The sequence below is a fragment of the Conger conger genome, chromosome 2 (assembly GCF_963514075.1).
Source record: "Conger conger chromosome 2, fConCon1.1, whole genome shotgun sequence".
Taxonomy (NCBI): Eukaryota; Metazoa; Chordata; class Actinopteri; order Anguilliformes; family Congridae; genus Conger; species Conger conger.
Window position 1 is genome coordinate 47,729,487 of NC_083761.1, and position 7,543 is coordinate 47,737,029.

Here is a 7,543-nt window from a genome sequence, read left to right on the forward strand (position 1 = left end):
TTGTATCTGTTCTTGCATCACTTAAATCTGTCAGCCAAGTGCCACATCTTCGACATAACGTAATAGACTTTATAAAGTGAGCCCAAGGGCAATGTATGGGACACATTAGTCGCAGCAATGCTTTATCGATAGCTTGTTATGGAAGAGGGTGCCAATGAGCTGGTTTATGAGAGAAGAAAGCTTTTATCCGGAGTGATCTGCAATGCGTCACCCGTGCTGCTTTTTGATGGGAGAAGAAGGCCTGTTTTGTGCTGCTCCCCCTTGTGGCTGGTGGGCACTGCGTCTTGCCTCTTAACCGCTCTCCTTGTTTCTCCTAGTCCTTGCTCCATTGACGATTGTGATTACTTCTTCGAAAAGTGTCCATCAGGTTATTTTATGCCAGAATGCTATTTGCGTCATTGCTGTTCAGCTTCCCTGACTTGAGCATGCTAGCCATTTCCGTACCTTCAGGAGACTTCTTTCCTGTTGATATAGAATACTTGGTCTCCTTGTACATTGTGGTAGAAACTAAGCATGACGACAAACTTGGTTTCAAGCCAGAGCTATGTGCATCAGATATGAGCAAGTCACTTATCGGTAACCATAGAGGTGGCGTGTTTAGAAGAATGGGAACCCAAAGAAAGCAAAACCTATCTTGAACATGCCCTCACCGATTTCCCCCAGCATTGTTTGCTTTTTTCATTTGCTCACCTGAACTGCACCAAATGCAAATATTTGCCCGTTTCACAAGCCAAACCAGTTTTGCGTCAGATGGACGAAACACTAATCTATAGCTCTGCTCATTACAGCATGTTATATAGGCACCAAAGTCTAATCGCAGGTTCACAGTCTACTGCTAGTAAAACTGAATGTGGTTTAAATGCAATCAGTTTGAGTGTTGTTTTTTCATTCACTCTTTCTCTGAAAGGAAAAATTGCCAACATGTTAAATATGGAATGAAGTGCTTGCAAGTTCCCTATTCCCTGCCAATAGTCAATGATGGAAATCTGCTGTGAATCTTACCAGAGATTCTCATCAAAGTGGTTAAGGTACATGACTGGGACCCGCAAGGTCGGTTGTTCAAATCCCGATGTAGCCACAATAACATCCGCACAGCCGTTGGGCCCTTGAGCAAGGCCCTTAACCCTGCATTGCTCCAGGGGAGGATTGTCTCCTGCATAGTCTAATCAACTACATCACTCTGGATAAGGGTGTCTGCCAAATGCCATTAATGTAATGTAATGTGTTCTATGGATAGCCGTATGATCACTTTTATGCCATTGCTTGTGAGCATAAACACTGAACACTTTATTAGGAACATTTTTCCTTTACTACACCTACTTATTAATGCAATTATCTTATCAGCCAATTGTGTGGCAGCAGTGCAATGCATACAATCCTGTAGATATGGGTCAGAATGGGGAAGGAAATGTGATCTAAGTGACTTTGACTGTGGAATGATTGTTGGTGGTTTGAGTATCTCAGAAACCGCTGATCTCCTGGGATTTTCACACACACTAGTCTCTAGGGTTTGCAAACAATGGTGCAAAAAAAATAAGAAACCCCTTGTTAATGAGAGAGGTTAGAGGAAGAGGGCCAGACTGGTCAAAGCTGACAGGAAGGTAATGGTAACGCAAATAACCACACAACAGTGGTATGCAGAAGAGTATCTCTGAACACAACGCATCATAACTCTAAAGTCGATAGGCTAGTGGATAAGCTTGGTGTGTGTACACATGCCGTATAGTTCTGATTGTTTAGAAACTGAACAGCAAGGCTTGCTCTTACAGAAAGCAGTCCTCTAAAGGATTATTTGAGTGCCATCTCTTGAATTGTCCTCTTTCTAGACTAGCTGTCACTTGCTTTTCAGATATTGTATTAACCCGACAGTTAACTGTAATCCCTCCTGGCAGCTTTGCACCAAGACTTGACACCTTCCTTCTTCAGTCATTAGATGGCAGTGGTGCTTCAAAGCAGAGGTGTTCTTCATAAGCCCAGCGCCAAAAAGTATTTTTGTGACTCAAAAAAATGAAACCGGTTTGACAAGGATATGTGTGGTGTCGGTTAAAGTAGTATTTTTTTAAAACTATTTTCATGCATGTTAAGTATGACTACATTTGAATGGACCTGTAAGGCGTGCATTGTATGCTTCAAATGAATATTAGCCTTTGCATTTTGGGGCTTGTGTTTACAATAATATTGTCTAATAAGCTGGTATGCTTCTTGTTATTGCTGGCCACACCACCAACACAGAAAACTTGAAATTAAACTGAAATTAAATAATGACACTTATGTGAGAGAATGCCTTGACATTATTTCAATGGTCTTAATGTATACAAGTTCAAGCATAACAAGCTTAATAAATAGTTTCCATACACTGATTTCATACATATTGGTGTATGTGATATATAATGGTCAGCCTGCACATCGGTTAAGTACCTGCTGCTGGAGCCGACCACTGTGATTTATTTGTAAAGAATATACTAATTCTCTATTCCCTCAGTCACAGTATTGCAATCTTGGAAAAATGTAAAATCCCTGTTCTGGATTACAGTATTATTTAAAGAATATTATTGTAAGAATAGCCCTTATAAATTATGTAATAGCTGGATTATTATATATATATTTTTTTATATACACAGAGAACGTCCTTTAGTTGACCCCAGATGCTGACGTGACATTTCTTTGTTCCTCAGGAGCTGAGGGCCTGAAAATGAAATCAGTTACGGATTTTATTACAGATACGTTTCAGACACTAGACCTGCACCTGTTTGTGTTTTAGATGGCTGAAAGGATAGCTCTGAAATTGGAATACTATTACAGTATATAGTTTTTTTTCCTTCCCTCCTCAAAATACAAAACCTTATCACATAAGCAACAGTGTGTCTGAAAAACCATGGAACTCTCCTTACGTTTACTGAATCTGGCACCTGTATGTGCTTTATGTTGCTACTTCCTGTGCCTAGTAATACCATCTCTTATTCCTCCCAGTAAAGCTCTTGAAAAAATTCCCAGGGAGTGTAATGCATCCGTCTCAAATAGGTTCAATAGCTGTGTGCTGAGTCATTATGCGCACATGATAGTGAATTAATGGTTCTAGGAAATGTAAAATTAGCTAGAATGAGATGAGTGTTAATTGTGAAAAAGCAAAATATATTCTTCCCTCTGCATTTCAGTCCTTTATTGTTCATGTGGTTGAATTAAGTTGCCCTTATCTTACTGTACAGCCCTGGGACATCTTGAAAGGTGTTTTATTAGTTACGGAATTACGATATTACAGTACATGTGAAAGTATTGAAAAACTGTTTATATTACATAACATTATAGGCATTTGGCAGATGCTCTTATCCAGAGCGACAAAGTGCATAGTCATAACCATGGACAAGTGCATTGAAAGACCCTCGAGGGAAGTACAGTTTGCTAGGAATGACCACAAAGATAACCCAATGTCTATGTCAGTTAAAATGTAACATTTTCATTGAGGAGAAAAAACTTATGTATCAATTTGTTCTCCCATATTTTAATCTGTATTCTGATCTATCTGTTCAACTGCACTGATTTGCCATCCACTGAGCCTGCCATTCAAGCAGAGCAGGAGTTATGCAGCTACACAAGGAGTGCATTAGTTAGTTTGCTGGTGTGTTTACCTCACATAAACTGTCACAAGCAAAGTGATAGTGCCTGATAGGTAGATAAACCTTGAAACAAACAGATAACTTCTACTCCACGAATGATGGAGTAATGGATGTATTAATAGCACAGGGGAGATATAATCTTTCTTTAATGTCAATGCCCCTGCTATTGAAGAGTGTGTTTGCACATGCAAGTACTGAGGAGGATGGGGTACCTGGCAGAAATGAGGCGAGTTGTTCCAGTGCAAGTTATCAAAACACCACAAGTTGAACTCAATTGATTACATCTGATAATGTGAAATGTGATGTATCTAACTTGGTAGCTATGTTCCAGTATATTAACATCGCAGCTACTAGGCTAATTTGTTGCTGATGAAGTCTGGGCCTAACTAGCTAACATTTCCCCAGACCTCAAATTGTAAATGGTAAATGGTTGGCATTTATATAGCGCCTTTATCCAAAGTGCTGTACAATTGATGCTTCTCATCCACCAATTCATACACACACTCACCCACCGACGGCGATTGGCTGCCATGCAAGGCGCCGACCAGCTCGTCAGGAGCATTTGGGGGTTAGGTGTCTTGCTCAGGGACACTTCGACACAGCCCAGGCAGGGGATCGAACTGGCAACCCTCTGACTGCCAGACGACTGCTCTTACTACCTGAGCCATGTCGCCCCAAACTTGTCTTGTTGACTTGTCAACTATCACATTGAAGACACAGTTGGCAAAACATTTAACGCAAATGAGTTACAGATTTCTGAGTCTTTGGCCCACAATATTCTCAAGCTTTTCCTGATATAGAGAAATCATTTGCAGCTGCGAAGGCTCATTCACTGTGTGGGGAAAATGCAGAGGAACTAAACCATTGTCTCAGTAACCAGTATGAGGTCATACATAAAGTGACACACCAGGTTGGTTACCTATACATTATCAAAGAAAATGGAAGCAGATGGAGTATGGGGATGCAGCTATGAGACTTAAGGGTAGGGGTGTATGACTACGAGGTGGTATAGCTGGATGAGGTCTTCAAAGTACTACTAGATATACAGTGAATGAAATAAGGGCAAAAATTGTGGATAATGTAATCAACTGTGGGCTGTAATCCAGAGAACAGGCATGAGGGTTAAATAGAATATGAGCAGTTTCATGAATTATACGTGTCTTCAAGATGGAGAGCCGTCAAGCACTACTGTAACCTTATCACATAAGCAACAGTGTTTCTGAAAAACCATGGAACTCTCCTTGCGTTTACTGAATCTGGCACCTGTACTATATGATGTTTGTGCTTTATGTTGCTACTTCCTGTGCCTAGTAATACCATCTCTTATTCCTCCCAGTAAAGCTCTTGAAAAAATTCCCAGGGAGTGTAATGAATCCGTCTCAAATAGTTTCAATAGCTGTGTGCTGAGTCATTATGTGCACATGATAGTGAATTAATGGTTCTAGGAAATGTAAAATGAGGTCTAATGAGAATGAGATGAGTGTTAATTGTGAAAAAGCAAAATATATTCTTCCCTCTGCATTTCAGTCCTTTATTATTCATGTGGTTGAAGTAAGTTGCCCTGATCTTACTGTAAAGCCCTGGGACATCTTGAAAGGTGTTTTATTAGTTACGGAGTTTGTGTATGTGTAATATTTAGACCCCTATGCTTTGTTACAACGATGACAGGGTATTACAGTACATGTGAAAGTATTGAAAAACTGTTTATATTACATAACATTATAGGCATTTGGCAGACGCTCTTATCCAGAGCGACGAAGTGCATAGTCATAACCATGGACAAGTGCATTGAAAGACCCTCGAGGGAAGTACAGTTTGCTAGGAATGACCACAAAGATAACCCAAAGTCTATGTCAGTTAAAATGTAACATTTTCATTGAGGAGAAAAAACTTCTGTATCAATTTGTTCACCCATATTTTAATCTGTATTCTGATCTATCTGTTCAACTGCACTGATTTGCCATCCACTGAGCCAGCCATTAAAGCAGAGCAGGAGTTATGCAGCTACACAAGGAGTGCATTAGTTAGTTTGCTGGTGTGTTTACCTCACATAAACTGTCAAACAAGCAAAGTGATAGTGCCTGATAGGTAGATAAACCTCGAAACAAACAGATAACTTCTACTCCACGAATGATGGAGTAATGGATGTATTAATAGCACAGGGGAGATATAATCTTTCTTTAATGTCAATGCCCCTGCTATTGAAGAGTGTGTTTGCACAGGCAAGTACTGAGGAGGATGGGGTACCTGGCAGAAATGAGGCGAGTTGTTCCAGTGCAAGTTATCAAAACACCACAAGTTGAACTCAATTGATTACATCTGATAATGTGAAATGTGATGTATCTAACTTGGTAGCTATGTTCCAGTGTATTAACATCGCAGTTACTAGGCTAATTTGTTGCTGATGAAGTCTGGGCCTAACTAGTTAACATTTCCCCAGACCTCAACTTGTAAATGGTAAATGGTAAATGGTTGGAATTTATATAGCGCCTTTATCCAAAGCGCTGTACAATTGATGCTTCTCATCCACCCATTCACACACCGACGGCGATTGGCTGCCATGCAAGGCGCCGACCAGCTCGTCAGGAGCATTTGGGGGTTAGGTGTCTTGCTCAGGGACACTTCGGTACAGCCCGGGTGGGGGATCGAACTGGCAACCCTCCGACTGCCAGACAACTGCTCTTACTACCTGAGCCATGTCGCCCCAAACTTGTCTTGTTGACTTGTCAACTATCACATTGAAGACACAGTTTGCAAAACATTTAACGCAAATGAGTTACTGATTTCTGAGTCTTTGGCCCACAATATTCTCAAGCTTTTCCTGATATAGAGAAATCATTTGCAGCTGCGAAGGCTCATTCACTGTGTGGGGAAAATGCAGAGGAACTAAACCATTGACTCAGTAACCAATATGAAGTCATACATAAAGTGACACACCAGGTTGGTCACCTATACATTATCAAAGAAAATGGAAGCAGATGGAGTATGGGGATGCAGCTGTGAGACTTAAGGATAGGGGTGTGTGACTACGAGGTGGTATCGCTGGATGAGGTCTTCAAAGTACTACTAGATGTACAGTGAATGAAATCAGGGCGAAAATAGTGGATAATGTAATCAACTGTGGGCTGTAATCCAGAGAACAGGCATGAGGGTTAAACCAAATATGAGCAGTTTCATGAATTATACGTGTCTTCAAGATGGAGAGCCGTCAAGCATTACTGTAACCGCAGAACAATGAACCAGTACATTATATTATATATAATTTTCCTACATATATCAAATGCTGTACATACATCTTGCTTTGACATCGTGCCTGCAATACGTACTACTACTATTTTGGGAAATATTTTTTTCAAGCTGGCATAGGATTTTACAGCAGGGTAGACAGCCTAAAACATTTTGTCAATTAATTTTTACATTTTTTGTGTAAAAACTAAATGATTGCTGGTGTGACTATGATGTACTCTTCTTTTTTCTGTCTTTAGATAGTTGTTATTGTAATATGTTCTTTAGAGACACCATCGTGTGATTTTTTAAATGCTATGAAATGCATTGAGAACATTAAATTTGCAGCTTGCATTTACTGTTTTGCAAAGTGAAACACAGTTTTGTTGTTTGGGTCACCTATTCTGAAACCCAGCACAGTTGTTTATAAAAATGCATCCAGACAATTGAGAAAAACTCATCTCAAACCAGCAATCAATATTTTGGGATCTTCATTTGACTTTTGTAATAGGAAGTTGGGGTAACACATGCAATTGGTATAATTATTACATTTAGTATACACATAGCATACATGGCTATTTATTACAGTGAGGTAGGGAGGGAAAGTTGCAGCCAGGATGGCAGGGATACATTTTTGGCCCAATCTTTTTTCTTTCTACATGGTCCCCCTAGGGAAGATTTTCAGCAAAAAAATATATCTCATT